The following is a 17,216-nucleotide window of genomic DNA, read 5'->3' on the forward strand; positions in this document are numbered from 1 at the left end:
TTTATACCACTACTATTGGTATTTATTTATTTTTTAAGTTACTGCTCGTCACATCGTCAAATGATGTTATCAAGCAGGGTTTTAAAGAAATGCTCTTCAGTGTTCGGTGGTGCATTAACTATTTTGTTTTCCAGTTTCCCTTTCACAATAGCAAACATCCCCACTGTTATTGCTGATCTGTTTCATACATTCATACATTGCTGTAGTGTTGCAGACTAGTGAACTGCTGCGGGTGCAGGCACGTGTACAGCGCACACTTCAGTTTGAGCAGTGGGGCCTGAAGTTCAGGGTCCCTGAACGCTTCTCATTGGCGGATTTGACGCAGGGGGCGGAGACTGCACAGGTCTCAGTAGCTCGGCTAATGTAGTATCATAACATACCGGTGGCTAATTCACGTTTCATCCATGCATTGCACAATGAATCGAGTTGACTACCTGGATAGTGTGACATTCACGACCACTTGAGCAGAAGTCAGAGAAGTTGAAGGTTTGGGGGATTCAACTGGAGGATTTAATTATTTCTCAAGACGAAAAAGACAAAACTAGGTCATTCACGCCATGAGCCTACTTTTTTTTTTATTGTCATGTAACGGTTTCAATCTTGAGCATTTGATATAGTGACATCTTGAACACTGCTGTTAATACAATTATATGTCATCAGATTGCCATTGTTTGTATGATGGAATTATTAAGCTGCAATTTTGTCGTCACCTGACTGTTGTCAGGTGCTGTGGTCCCCTCTCTCACTTGCTACTGTGGTTTGTTGTGAGAGTATTGATTATGATATTTCTAGACTGCATTTTAAAAATTTCCCGCATTGCCCCACCTGAATTTTTAAACCAAATCACCACTGGATACAAGCACCATTTGCATTTATTTGGGATCGTGAACTCCCCAGGGATTGTAGGTCTAATATTTTCTGCAGCTATCTGCTGTACTACTTGCTCCACTGTGTTCACCAGCTAGTCTCTGTGTCTGTGGGATATTTGTTGAGTGGGAGCTCCGGTTGTGTGTTATCATTCGTAGGAGTTTCATCAAAACAAGCTTTCTCTCTCAGATTGACACGGTTTTCATCAAGCCAAGATACACATGCGTTTTGCATATTAATGTAAAATATCACATATTCAAAGCTTCTTTAAAGCAAGATGAGCAAAATGATTGAGCAATATACTATGAATGATACCAAAAGAGAAAATAAATAAGAGGCAAGTTCATATATAACAACCAGTTTACACCTTTTACACCACATGCTGCTGACTGGGGCTGCAATCAAACAAGGGGATAATTCCAAACTGTGAAATTTTACATCTTAAGTAATAGGCTGAAGTCAACAGGAAGCTGGTGTTAGTTGTGAAGCTTCTTCTGGTTTCGCCTGCCATTCTGCTATATTGAAATACTCAAAGGGTGTTTGATTTTATTACAGAAATAATAACAGTAAAATAGAAAACTTTTACTGCTGCATTGTCTAATTTGAATTGTATTCCCACATTGTCTGAAGTGAAGCAGCTCCCGATGAGTTCTGGCACTCTGCCACTCTCAATCCATTGTCCCCAATGAGTTTTATTCCCATTCTCACCTATGGGACTGGAACTTCAAAGAGGTACACAACTAAGACTAAACTGAACTGCTTAACTGCATCATTACTGCAGCTTCAGTATGTGGGCCTCCAGAGTCCTTAGTGCCAAACTCTCATTAAATTAACACTTAATAAGGCAGCCATGAATAACAATCTATTTCATTTAATTATCTTTAATTATTAACAATCTATCTATTGTATGGTTGCAATCGAATGTGGAGCACTGTAGGAATTCTGTACTCCAAGATAAGTATAAATGATGTTTTCAGCTCAACATATCTAAAATATCAATCTAACATATGATACATTTATCTGCACAAAAGAGCTCTTTCATACACGTCACAACTGGATAAACCCTAGAGGGTGAAATAAAGACTACAAACTATTTACTACAAACTGCAAACCTAGAAACTAGAACCTAGCAACTGACTCTGTGACTAAACAAATGCTACCAATATGCTATGTATGACACAGAAAATTCATTTGATGTATTTTGGATGGGTTAGTATCAGATGGATATAACTATAATGAAAGATAATGTATGTAAAATGTATAAGCTCTATGAATTCCCTAAGGCTAAAACTGTTGGGCAGCACTAGTTCCAGTTTTTTAACTGGTGATGAACATACAGTATGTTAAGCTTAGATAAGTAATTCCAAATTGATGTGAAAAAGGTTAAATCTTTAAGTTAGGTTTCATGTAATTTGTTACTTTGCTTGCAACAGACGGTGTTTACTTCATTGTAAATATTCTACAATAATTCACAAATATGAGTTGGAAGCCTTTTCCTTCTGTAGTTGTGAATTAGTCAGCACAAACTTCCATACAGTATGTACACATGTCAATCTAAGTTTGGTATTTAGTTTATATAGCATATAGTTTATAGTTAGTCTTTATCTGATATATTCTCTCATACTGATATTATATCTCCGTGAAGGAGGCAAGCTTTTCCCTTTTTGAACAGCATTTAAAATCTATAAATGTATTACTTTATAAGTAAAGAATAAACTATGCCATTTATCTTCTGTACTCGCTGTGCAGTACTCACGGTGCAGGTGCGCAGCTACGCAGCAAATTAATTACACATCTAATAAAAGCAGAAGGCAGCAGCAAGGTATTTTTGCGAGGAGACACTGTGAAACTAGCAAATAATGAACAGATAAAAGTGAGATGCCATCAATAACAATTTGACCAAACGGTGTAGTAGGTACCAGCTTAAATCATCAGCAGTCACATATAGCAAAGTTCAATTCAAATGTTACCTGATCACATTGCAAGGACCTAAAGCAAGTACTTTGGAATTAATACAAATTTCCCTTTCCTTATTATACTGGTTAGTCTGCTGGTCTATTACAACTACACCATCATTGATATTTTGATCAGAAACAGCAACTAATAAAAACACATTACATTCTTTATAGCAAGGGATGGGTGCCTGTAGATGGAAGAAAAAAAAAACAAACTACGTCTCATCCTGCCAGCAACTTAATTTGATTTAATAAAATTTCAGTTTTTCCCCCATAGGGACTAGCAGTTAAAAGCATTCCCGTGTACTTGTCCTTGAGACTAACCAATAGCGTCACAGCTTTTAACTCTAGCTGCCCTCTTCACATTTCTTTAACTGTTTTACCACAGCCGTGCCCTCAGTGAGGCGACCTTCTACCACTGCTTTTATCTTGGATAAACCAGCGACACGTACCCTTTGGTCTCTGTCCTGCTCAGACAAACTAAGTCAGCTTCCTGCAACTTCCCAGAATCCTCACACTCATCACTGGAGATGGCAAAAGCAAAGTCATCAGTAGAGCCATGGAAGCTGCAGAGAAGACTTCAAGATGACTGTGGATCAGATGGTACAAGGACCTAAAGTCTCTTGGATACAGGCCAGGAACAAGCACTCCTGGTCAGGTCACATGGAGGACGGGGTCTGAAGTTAAAACACCCGAAACCCCCTATGATCCCTCATACTTCACTGAAGATGTGCCCAGGTGCACCGAGAGGTGTATGTAACAACCATGACGAGGTCAGTGCACATTAATGATGAGGCAAATACATGACGTCATGTTAATATACCAGATTTAGCTCATTTCTATTTCCATCCGAAATCATTTTGTCTGTAGATTTATCGGTATTGGCTCGCAAAAATATGTCCCACTTCTTCTATTCAGCAGCATCTATTCATTTTAACACAAACTTTCTATAAGATATCCTCACTCCTACCCCATTTACTCAATTTTCCTCTCTGAGTTCATACGTTTTAAGCCACACAGCTTGCTGTACTTTAACATTCATTTAAATGGTGGTACCGGGGCTTTACTTACCTATGTGCAAACAAAAGGACACACGTTTACAAGATTTTCAAGGAAACAATTTACCAGTGTTCACAAACACATGGACTCACAATAAGTAATTCATTTCTTTTCTATTACTAACCACTGTGTCTCCCTCTTCCCCCTCCATCTTCTTGTGAGGGTCTCTGGCCTGGAGAGCTGAATATCTGACCTGTGGAGTTTCATAAACTACATCTGCTGTGGCCTAGAGTTATTCACTCGTACATGGATGAACAGTTCTCCAACATGCCCATGATTCCTCTTACACTCTCAAACTCTCACATGAGATCATCAACTATATATTGTATCATTAGATCCTACGTGTTTCCTTCAGCTCGATATATGTATATATGACAGAGGTTTGTTTATTTGGTTTCTCCTGCTGTTCTCTTCTCTCTCTTCTCTGTTTCTACCCGGCTGGCCTTAGAGAGATGTGTCCCTCCACATGAGCTGGGTTCTGCTCAAGGTTTCTTCCTGTTAAAAGGGATTTTTTCCTTGTTGCCTTTATCTTTGCTCTGGAGGTTTAAGGTCGGTTTTTGTAAAGCATCTTGAGACAATTTGTATCGTTATTGACGCCATATAAATAAAACTGAATTGAATTGAATCAAGTTCTGTTTTTATAAAGAGTTGTGTTGAATTGGGTATTCTCACTTAATCTTAAAAGACTAAATCAAGCATATCTTTGTGGCCGGATGCAATACGTGTAAATTAGTCCACATTGAGGTGGATGGGTGGATTTACTAAGAAGTAAGGCTGACGGGTTTATCACCACATCCTACGTCACTCGAAATAGCTTCCTCAGCCACAGCAGGGCTCTCAGTTTTTTCTTTTAGCCCAAAGCCCCGTTTCAATCAGACTGCATTTGGTCACTTGTATATCATGAAATCTGATGCTCTCTTCCCCATGAACTCATTACGCCCGTTTTCTTCCATGTATGTGCTGCATCTGTTCCCACCATGTTGATGGCCTCTACTACTCTGATCCCCACTGTAATGATGTCTCTCTATCTCTCTTTCCATCTCTCCTTCACACATGCTCCCTCTCTCACACACAGTCAGGGTGTCAGAGTCACACTGTCGTCCTTGCAGTCTCTCATCTCATTTTTTTTGCAAGTTCTGACACACTAGACACATAAAGAGCAAACGTGGATTTGGCCAACAATGTGCAGATGAATATTTTTAATTTCCGGGCTCTCTAATTGTCTCTGAATATACATGTCTTTCATTTTATCTCTGTTGCCTCAAGCTGGTTGATTCTTTGACTGAACAGAATCTATTTGGGGTGAGCAAGGAAGGCACTTAGGGAATAATTATTATCACTATTTGCATGAGAATGCCAGAGGCTTCAGCATTCCCTTCTCATAGTGCAGCCTAAAATGAGATTAATTCTGGGTTTGTGTTCTATTGATTGTCTCTGATAATGACAAACCTTGCTAAGAAAGGGTATCAATCAGCCACACTCCCCTGCTGGCTGCTGGTGTGTCTGATTCCCAACAAAACAGGCACAAACAAAAACAAAACTCAAAAGGTTTCATCTGTGCTATTCAGATGTTTTCGCCACCCTCATGCATGTGAAAATAAACCTGCTCTTTAAGGACAAACTGAGAGTTATATATGATGCTTCACAATATTTATCTCAAGAGGAGAATTTTTTTAATTGCCATTTCTATCAAGACAACAACCCTTTTAATATATTAAGCAGTGTTAGGGTATCGGAGGTAATGATGCATATCAGAAACAAAGATTAGTATAAAGAAAGGATTTATTTATTTTTGCATTATGTTTTTACCTTCCATTCGCAAATGCTCATTCACTTATTGGAGAATAATATTAGTCATGTTGTTTATTTTATTTTGTTTATTTTAATTGCAAAGGTTAGCCTTAGTTGCTTAATAGTGAAATCACGCAAGCCTATCTGCAAATAAATGGGTGAAAAAAAAAATGCATTCCTTACATCCCTACAAGAAAACAGGTTATGCAATAACCTTAGTTTTAAGGACAAACTATTTAATAATAATTTAACAATTTAAACTACCTAATTTATCCTTAGCTTGAATAAATTAATTTTCCTTTTGATTTTTCAAGGACATACATCACTATAATATACACAATTACATCACTTATAATATAAGCTTCTACTCTAATTTTCGTGAAAATGTCATTAGATGTATGTGATGTAGTTCTAATCAAACCTAACAATAAACATTCCTCTACGTTGACACAGACGGGGCTAATTTCTTCTCAGCTGGCAAACAGCTCTGTATCTATGGTGGAAGCTTTAGGACCAGCAGGAGAAAAATATATTAAAAATAAAAATATTTTTTATTGAATGGGATTGAAGGTCTATGCTATGAGGGTGAAAAGAATCAAGCAAATTGTGAGGGATCAGGATGAAAAGAAGCATGAGAAGAAGCAACGCTTGTTCAATTTAAGAGGTGCATACAACAGGGAAAAGTCGTCATGGACCAGAAGTACTTATTCAGTTACACAACATATTAAGTGAATCTAAAAATCTTGTAACACTATGTGCTGTTTTATCTGTTTTATTTTCGGTGCCCGTACTGGTGCCATTTCTCTTAAGGCATTTTGTTACGTGGAATGTGAACAGAATAATAGAACTAAAACTAAGAATGAAATTAACCAAAATAAAATAAACCGCCACAATTACCAGAATAAAGACAGTGGCGTGGGGTCTGGCAGGCTATCAAAGACAATACATTTCTAAGCTTCTAAAAAAAAATTGCTAAAATGCAAATTCGAGGTGTTCCATCTCTTTCAAGCACTTGTTGCAGGTTGTGTGTACTCCAGTAGAGTCCATGCAGGTGCATAAACTGACATGACGTCACCTGTAGTGTCGGCACAGCAATCGAGCTAAGGGAGCGCTAATTAAAAATTCAGTGGCAGCGAAATCTGTGTTGATTTTTCGGTCTGGTTACTACTGTTTGCATCAGCACTGGTGCCATTATGGTACCGAGTATTGGTTCCCATACCTAATTACAAATGAATGCCAGTTAAAAATTTACAGTACAAAGAGCAACTCTTTACTTTGTCTATTTAAAGTTTAACCTGCATATGCCTGCAATCCGTAGATGTTTTTTTTTATTTATTCAGTGTGAAGATGTTCCAGTCAAGAAAACACTGTCCTATATTCCTCTCTTTGTCAGCAGTGTTAAAACAGTTGAACCAAATATGTAAGCATGTGTGCCACTGAAGCAGTACGTTCCATTGCTACTACACTTGAAAACATGTTTTTTCACAAAGATTTTTTTACGCATATTCTAGCAAAGGATCTGACAATGAATGATGCTGGTAAGTCAGTTTGTCAAATCACATGTGAGACACACACAGCCAAACAACAACAACAAAACACCACTGCGCTGAACTGGGTGTGTTCCAGCACTGCCAATATGTCACCAAGTCACACTGTAGGATGCAAATCACTGCATCCTACAAGTAGGGCATAAGTACAGCTGTTGAGATGTCTATTATGTCAGTGATTATGTCATTTTGGATGATGTGTTATTTAGTAATGATGAAGTGAGGGGAAAAGCAAAATGAGTCTTTCACCACTGCCCTTGCACTTTGACAATAAGAGATATGAGCCAGCGTCTCCAGCATTTATCACCTGCAGCGTTAAGGGCCTGGTATTAATTCAGGGCACAAACGCGTAGTTAACATGAAGGCAATTTAAATGGTGAGCATTTTACACCAGGCCAATGAAAAAAAGCAGTAAACTGCAGCTTCTGTCACTATTTTAATTGAGTGAGAATATAAAGAGTGTGCACAAGAAAATCAATATGCACATACAGCAGCTGAGAACAAAGCAAATACACACAAGAATAACACAAAATGTAGGACTGCCTGAGGGGACACAACAACACAAGTTTCATTATTTACTTTTTAATTAAAATGAAATGCTGATTGCATTATTTCCCCGTAATTAAGTTGCAATCATAGATCATATTTCACATCCACTTGTTTTGTTTATCAAAGTAAAGAGTAATCGTTCGACTGATTATTGCATCGGTGTAAATTCTGTTTTGCAGCACAAAAAAAAAGAAATAAAAAAAATATGAAATGCTAAACAAAGGAAGGCATCCAAAAAAAATTGTTGACATTAGAATTTGTCAGCAAATGATAACTTAACCCACACCTTCATACATTTTGCATGTTTTTTGTTGTTACAGACGTTTTATGTGCCTTCAATAATTTGATAAAAATAAAGATGTTTAATGTAGTGGCTAATCTTTTGTGCAGATGATTTAAATCACCATCTACAAGCAAGTTCAACAATGCTGTCTATGTAAAAAGTAGACGTTCTCACAGTATGCATTCTTGCCGACCTAAAAAGGAGTCAGCGACAATGCTGAAATCATCCATAATCTTATTTGAATAGACACCAGAGAGATTTGTCAAACACAAACGTATTACAAACATTTGCTGCCATTGATCAAGATATCAGTCATGATGAAATGTCCTTCAGGAATTTTGTTTGTTTTTCATCATACTTAGACAATACCACATTCACTGTGCCTTTAACGCTCTGCTGAGACAAATTCATGATTACTCAATAAAACTTGATCATTCTCAGTCACTTCATCATGTGCCTCCATTAGATTTTGGCATGTTTTCAGTTTATGAGTAAAGAAAATGTCTTATTAAAAATGCTTGAATATGCACCAAGATTCTCAGATGGTAAAAATCACCAGGTATTCACAAAAATACAGACCACTCAAAGTCTATGCTGCTGATGTATGCAACTGGTGTGAAACACTGAAAATATAAGGACAGAACGTTTCATGCAGTCCTATGTGACAAATCACTGCATGGACTCGGATTTCACTGGATATTCTTCTTAATTATTCCAAATGACAGTCCTTAACACGCCCAAAGCTGCAGTCTCACACCAGAAAAGGGGATGTGGTTTAATTAGACTCTTATGACACTTATCATGATGAAAATACATTATACATATATTGCAACAGCCGTATGATTCTGTATGATTTTATTTATCTTATTTACACGGTGGCTTGTCATTTCTGTACGTTTACAATGTTCTGCTCTCTGTATGGAGAGAGTTCTGCACCTATTCATGAGCACACAGAAACGTATGTCACATACAAGTGATCTGATGTTCAGTCCAGTGTATAACAGTTCAAATAATTGTTCTGTTGTTACATCGACTGCTGCTACTGCAGGTATATGATAACCTGCAGATGATGTATAACCATATAATAGCACTAAAAAAGTAGGTGTGACAAAACTTCATGTGGTGCAAAACTATTTAGCAACAGCTTTCAAAATAACCATGTGTTGAATTAACACCTTCTTACATTAACGCACAGCCTTCATGGATGTAACACTGATTGCAACCTGCTGATTTATACTTAGTATATTAGGACCATTTTACTAAAACTAAATGACAGCTGAGTGTACTTTTACATCTATTGTTGTATTTATTACTGTGGCTACTATGATTTAGATTTTTTTTTCATGTATACACACATACATTTATGTTCAGATATAACTCGGATATATTCCCAGGTCTGTCCTTCTGCATTGACAAACCCAATCTGCCAATGCAGTGACTTCACTGAAATGAATGAGGAACGTGACCTTTTTGACATAGTGCTAATGTTGACCTAAAAAGACCAAAGCGTAAGGTAAAGTGTAACTTGAAGACATTACTTTAAGCTATAAACATGATTAAGGTAGTATTTCATTTTATTCTGACATTTTGTAAACCAAACCATTAAAAGCTACACTGGCTGATTAATTCATTAGTTCAAGGGCTCTTCCATGTTTCTCAGGCCAAGGAGCCTGAAACTGATGGAGAGATTAGGTAGGGACCTCCTACCTACTATACGTGTTCTATATTAAACTCTGCCTAGTGCTATCTATAAATATACATTATCATCATTTTGCATTCAATATTAAAATGGGACCTATTATGCTTATCCTGCTTTTCAGCCTTATAAATATGTTTAAAATGTTGGAGACTTGTTCTGGAGGATGTGGAAGTGTCATATCATGAGGTAGGTGTGTGATGAAGTAAGCCCTGGGGGCAGCTCTGCACCGCTGAAAATGCTCCAATTTGCGTCGAGTTTTTCCAGGAACCTGCAGTTGTGGCATCACAACGCCAAGGCCACCCACTCCACTCTGCCACGGAAGTATACGGTGCAGACAGAGCTTGGTACAGTGTTATCATCAAGACAACAGAAGGTGATATATGCTGAGATATGCTGACCTTCCTTAAAAACATGTAAATCCCAAACAAGGAACACATGCAAGGCTTGGTTTTCTTAGAGATTTGTTTATTTGTATTATTCATTTAGTTATTTTGATGTTGGATTTCTTTTAAAGAAGCAATTTGTAATTTTTTTTGTTATTAGGATAAAATATAATTTCAGTGGCACTTTTAAGAGGATCTATGCGTTGTATTGCAGTTCACGCTACCCTCAGAGAAATAAAAAAGGATAATCTTTAATTTTAATGTTTTAAAAATACATCCTACATCAGAAATTAGTTTTTTGTCTGAGGAATAATTAAAAGCTGTTGAGACAGCTCCTGTATCGCTGAATGAGTGAAGTGCTGGCTGAAAGATAACTTCTTCTGCCTCCATTTATCCCTTCACTAAAATATGTTGGATTAATACTAATGTGTACTTTAAGAAATTAAAAATTGTGGGAGAAAATCTAAAATATATATATATAAAAAAACTGTAACCAACCAAAGATTTTCAACCCCCTGCAGTACCTAGAGGAGCCCCTATTGAAAACCTATGCATTAATTGATTAACCAAAATATTATAATTCTGCCATCATCTTATTTATAGGCTATATAATTACTCGAGTAAATACGTAATTGTGAGTAATAAAAATAATGCTTGAACAAAACCCTATGTACAACGAATCCCTCTTTTCCTCTGTCCGTCATACAACCAGCCAGACAAACTTTCACTAACTCTCTACCTTCTGCACTCACCCTGCCCTTTTCTTGCTGTAAGCCAGGCATGAGACAGCACCACTTTGGGTGTCAGCGGCCTTCTTCCAGCGTTCTGAACATGAATGCACACATCCAAACAGAGCTCACCCTGCTCCGCTACTTCATTCCGACCCACCCGCCTGCCTACCTGCTCTGCTAGTTGTCCTCTCGCTGAGTAAATGTCCATGTACATCCCAGATCATGCACTGCCTCTACTGCTCGTCCGCTGTCGGTGCACATTCGTAACAAGTCAAGCACCACCAACGACAACCTCACCACATCACACCGAGCTGGTGCATCACAGGGATACGCTCATCTTGTCAGAAACACCAGTCCGCATCACGAGCAGCAGTATGGGAAGTGTTGTTAGAGGATGTCATGATAGAGACAGTTACTAATGGTACGAGTTGCCCAATGGTGCCACATATAGTATCTCAGGAAAGAGTTTGGATCCAGATCCATGGCCATCTAAGCAACTGCTACTTGAATAATGAATGGGGAGGGAAAGCAAGGCAGCAACTGCCAAACCAGAACTGAGGGTGAATACTGAAGAGACAAAGTAGAGAAGGCAGAACTGACAAACTTTGCAAGATATTATTAGAGCTAGGACAACGGAAAATGTGGCAGACATAAAAAAAAAAAAGAGAAAACAGGCAGCGAGTACAGAAAGAAGCGAGATAAAACACTTCTTTGTATTTCTGTTCATGTATGTGTAATTTGCAGAAAAATAACCAGTTTTTAATACGTTCTTTAAAATGATTACACCAAAGGGAACTGTATTGTTGGTAAAATACAGGGTTGTGAGAGTGGATTATCCTTGGTAAAATATTCATCCAAATGAGCTCTCAAAAGAGACAGTGAGTGCTGGAGAATACACCTAATACACCATATAACACTGCCGTATTATATGGAAAGTCAGAAGTTCAGATTTAAGCGAGAGACAGTGTATCAAACAACACATGAGATCTGTCTGTTGTTGAAGGTTTTTGTGTTTTCACGAGGGCGGTCAGTAAACACCTGGCACATTTCATCAGGCTTCAAGTTCAGTGTCATCACCACCCAAACTATATTCCTCTAAGTGAGGAAATGGGACATTGTGTGCTACCTGTGCTATCAACTCGTGTTTTCATGCTATTCATCTCTGGTGTCCCTATGGTAACAGGGTTTACGTAGCTGGTCTACAGACAGTTCACTTGGATGATAAGGTCTAGGAAGAGAGAAAAGGGCAGAGGACTGAGTAGACACAACAGAAAGAAGTAGAGTCCATTCATTCAACTATACTTAATTACCAGGAATGGAGTCCATCACTATTTTAAGACCAAGTAAAGTTGTCAAAGGCCATATACAAGTGTTTCTTATATAAAAACAAAACAAGTGATTAGAGCACCTTAACACACTGAGCTTAACTCTTTGTAAACAAGAACAGATCAAGTATGTCCCTTCAGTAGGTTCTTACATCTTGAAACAAACTAACAAAAGTCAAGTATTCTCAATGCAGGCTGGCAGCAAAGCAAAAGGCAGGCACAGACCGGGAGCACGCACTGCGTCTTCTTAGAAATCAAAGCCTTCTTCTGACAGCTTGATCACTTGATTCGCTCAGTGATGAGCCAGCTTCATCACACCTGGTGATAGACCTACCAACTGCCGCTCTGGCACTGACAATAACGTGGGTATGGAATGATTTGTAACATTTTTATCATTGACCTTTCACAAAAGCCCTGTCCCCCTTAGTTACTGTTGCTAGCCCCACACACCTGAGTTACTGTGGTTAGCCCCACCCTCCTAATTACAGCACTTGCACAGATATGTGACATGCGCAGATTGATGAAAACATCATGCGACTGATCTTGTGGCGGTCTCTCATCTAATCAGCAGTAGTCGTTATTGTTTTTACACTTTTATTATTAAAGCAACCGCTGATTTCAGGCCATCATAGTTTACTGCATTTTAAACGGATACAAAATGACCAGTAAAAGGCAAAACTCGACAGATTACATATCATGGACTCTTACCATGCCCCAGGTGCTTTTTCTGAGCAATAAAACAGCCAGCGGGGACGAGGTTCATTCTATTCCGGAGGCACTGAAAGCATACAAGAGCCTGGAGGGGTCCAAATGGATGCAGCCAGGCTTCCTGATGCACATCCAGTTTTGGAGTTTGCCGGCTAAAAACAGCGTCTCTTCATCACTGTTGCACTGTCATTAGAGGAGCATAATGTAACGAGCTAATCACTGTGCTAAATGGTCTCATCTTTTATGACGTTAAATGAATGTCTAAATGTAACATACACAAAATTATTCTCTCATTTTTATTTATTATACTAGTGCACTGTACTGTGTAGAGTAACATAATCACAATAAGAAGTAAATGTTTAATCCTGAATTTCTTTTTCATTGTGAGTAGTTTTAGTGCTGAACGAGCAACATCCCTTTGTAATCTGGATTATAAATATTAGTCTAACTGGCCTTTACGAACAGAAATCTGTTGGACATCATGTTGCTAAAACCATGCTAAATAAGCAAGCCACTGTGCCTGGAAAACACTGGATTCTGTCCCTGATAGAAAGTGATCGCTATACAGGAGAAAAATCGGTTTCTTGAGGGATCTCACTGCTCTGGTTTCTGCCTCCTGTGCATTTTATTGCAGTTATCTGCCATCTTGGGGTGATCTTTGAGAATCCTTTAAAACGATTTCCGCTTTGCTTGTCCCTGACTATTCTGGCATCCTGGGGCACAACAGCCCCAGGTTAATGAGTTAGTTGCTCGCAGTTACCCACCGAATAATAAGAGAATAATCATTAGAGAAGCATGCTTTCCTGCCAACATGGTTGTGTTGTAATTAACGGTACAGGGTGACGACACCTCGCAAATTTCTACTGTAACGGGTAGCGATGCAGCACATAAAAGATATATCGGAGTAAAAGTATTCAACTTATTGAAAATATGTAGTGAAGTAAGAAAAACAGAATACTCCAGTACAGTACAGATACAGCATTTTAGTACTTATGTATAGTAGTGAAGTACTTTGTTACTATACATCTACATACAACCGTTAACAAAAGGTAACTGATAAAGACAACGACATTCATGCAGTGTTTGCTACAGTTCCTCCACAGTGACAAAGCCAAACACGGAAGGGAGGCAGTGAAGGCAGCCAGAAGAGAGACATTACTAAGTCCTGCAGAACTAAATTTTCATTTTTAAAACAGCAGGAAACCACTTTTGGGGCCAAACTATCACAACAAGCTAGAGGCAAGGGGGAATATACCAAATTTCCCAAAACTAATTTTGTATATTACTGACCAAAATAAAAGAGTCAGAATATGTTGGGGTTTTTTTTTTACATTTGTCACACTAAATTTGCATGACCATATACACAACTTTCAACTGAATCCAAGAAATTCAGGCTCCCTTTATGTGACTTAATGAAATGAGCACTGTGCATAATGTAATATGAATAACCGTGGTATAAGTACAGGTAGGTAGGTTAAAATCCAGTTAGTATGTCCAACACTTGTCCACAAGACAAGTAAGCAAGTCAGGTTACTAAACACTGCTACTTCCCTCTAAACCACAGCACTACTGAGGCAAAGTAGTTATACAAAACATGAAGGATGGTTGTTAGCTGGTGTCAAGCAAGTCACATGATCCTACTTGTGGCAGCTTACCCTACATTATTGCCACAAGACGGACTGGAGGTTGCACTTGCTAGTTTGCCACTTGCCAGTGCAACTTTTTGGTCCAGACACAGACAACGTGAGGAGATATTGTAGTCACACTGACACAGTGATACCAATTAAGTGTATCAGGGAAAATATGAAGTAACCAGCTTAAAATATCCACATCCAGTAGTTAAATAGTCAAAGTAACACTGATTTGGTGTTTCTACAACTATAGTTTAAGGTAAATATTTCACTGGACCACACAGTTCAGAAAACGAAGGTATGTATGCTATAGTGAAGAATATAGCAAAATATGTAGTGAAAGAAAGGTATCTAGTTGAACGAAGAAACAGGCAAGACAAAAAAAATAAAAATCAATCCAACTGTGGCCTCATGGGGCCAATGTCTGTGATATTCCCGTCATGCTGTCTTGCACATACGCGTCATTTTGACAAAAAGAGCGCACATTGCCCTGACACTGATGTGAGACTGTTTCCAGCAGGACTGCAGCCGTACCTGGAGACCAGGAGAACCGTCAATGGCAGATGGGGCTGTTGAAGGGATATCTTGACATTTAAAGTTTTTGTCTGGTATTTCAGATGAGAAGTCACTGTCATTGTGTGTTTTTTTTGTTTGTTTTTTTTTGTTGTTGTTTGTGCAAATATTTGATGAAATCACAGCATAAATACACTGTCAAAAGTCTGGATACACCTTCTCATTTAACATTTTTTTAGGTGTAAAATAACTCTAAACATGTTTTATAATTCAGATTCTTCAAAATAGTCACCCTTCATTTTGATTACTGCTTTGCACACTCTTGGCATTCCCTTGATGGTATTCATGAGGGAGTCAACTGAAATAGTTTTCCAGCAGTCTTGACAGAGTTCCCAGAGATGCTTAGTTTCCCCTTTACTCTGTGGTCCATCTCATCCCAAAGCATCTGGATTGGGTTTAGGTCAGGTGACTGTGGAGACAAGGTCATCTGACACTGGCACTGCATCACACTCCTTGGTCAAATAGCCATTATACAACCTGGAGGTGTGTGGGGTCATGGTCCTGTTGAAAAATACATGATGGTCCAACTAAACACAAACCGGATGGGAGAGCATATCACTGCAGGATGCTGTGGTAGCCATGCTGGTTCAGGGTGCCTTCAATTCTGAACAAATCCCCAATAGTGGCGCTAGCAAAGCACCTCCACACCATCATACCTCCTCCTCCGTGCTTCATGGTGGGAACAATGCATGCAGAGACCATCCATTCAACTTTTCTGTGTTGCACAGTGACACAGGGGTTGGAACCAAGGATCTCAAATTTGAATTCCTCAGACCAAAGCACAAATTTCCACTGACATAATGTTCATGTTCAATCTCTTCTGCTTGTTGTTTTTCCTTAGTAGTAGTTTCTTAGCAGCTATTCAACCGTAAACACCTGATTTGCACAGACCTAAACAATTGATGTAGAGATGTGTCTGTTACTAGAACTCTGTGGCATTTATCTGGGCTAACTTAACTTTTGAGTTAACTGTTAACTTTCTGAGGCTGGTGACTCAGGTGAACTTATCCTCATCGGCAGAGGTGACTCTTGGTCTTCCTTTTCTGGGGCGGTCTTCAAATGAGCCACTTTCATCGTAGTGCTTGATGGTTTTTGCGACTCGACTGGGGTACATGTTTGCAGTTTTTGCAATTTTTCCAAAAGTAATGATGGACTCTAATGATTGTTCCTCTCTCTTTACTTATTTTTACTTATTGATTGGTTCTTGCCATAATATGAGTTGTAACAGTTGTCAAATAGGGCGGTCAGCTGTGTACTAATTTGACTTCTACATAACACAACTGATGGCCATAACCCGATTAAGAAGGCAAAAAATTCCATGAATAAACCCTGACAACGCACACCTGCGAAGTGAAAACCATTTCTTTGGCTACATCATGAAGCTCAATGAGAGAAGACAGAGGGTTTGCAGCACTGTCAACAAAGCAACATTGGGGAATCTAAAATATAAAACATATTTAGTTATTTAACACCTTTTTCTTTGCTACATAATTCCATACATCTTGCTTCATATATTTGACATCTTCAGTGTGTATCTATAGTGTAGAAAGTAGTAAAAATAAAGAAAAAAACACTGAATGAGAGGGTATGTACTGGTAGTGATTGACAGTGCATGTGTGAGTCCATGGTTGACTACAGAGGTATATATAAGATGCAACCCCCTACATTCCAAAAATGTGAGCAATGTTTGCAAAGATAACAAAAGCCACTATGAGTCCACATATTAAGGTATTCATTCAAGCACTGGTCACCTTCCATTAAAGCAGCGTAAATCACTTTACCCCAACGAGCAGACACATTCTGAGGCCCTGAACACACAGCTCTCTAGTGAGTATGAACACGGAGATCAAAAGAGCTCCTGTTTAGCTTGCAGAGATTAAAGAGAAAAAGACAGGTGGACAAAAAGGGAGTCTAAAAGAGTCTGTCAGTCTATTTAAGGGGGGCATGGGATTTTTCAACTCCAACCAGTCACGTTTAAGCATCTAATTCCCAGATCAGAGACCATGTAGAAAATTATGAAGAAGGAAAGGAGACTGAGACATGGGAGGTAACAGAAAAACAAAGACAACGAAATGCGCACAAGAAACCATGTCATCACAGACAGCATGAAATCAC

The 17,216-nt window shown here is 38.6% G+C and overlaps 1 protein-coding gene across 2 annotated transcripts in view; it reads right to left on the reverse strand.

The window, feature by feature from the left end:
• Window positions 1-17,216, reverse strand: part of asic2 (acid-sensing (proton-gated) ion channel 2) — a 296,681-nt gene that overhangs the window by 267,208 nt on the left and 12,257 nt on the right. The window lies entirely within an intron of this gene.

The sequence above is a fragment of the Mugil cephalus genome, chromosome 20 (genome assembly GCF_022458985.1).
Source record: "Mugil cephalus isolate CIBA_MC_2020 chromosome 20, CIBA_Mcephalus_1.1, whole genome shotgun sequence".
Lineage (NCBI taxonomy): Eukaryota > Metazoa > Chordata > Actinopteri > Mugiliformes > Mugilidae > Mugil > Mugil cephalus.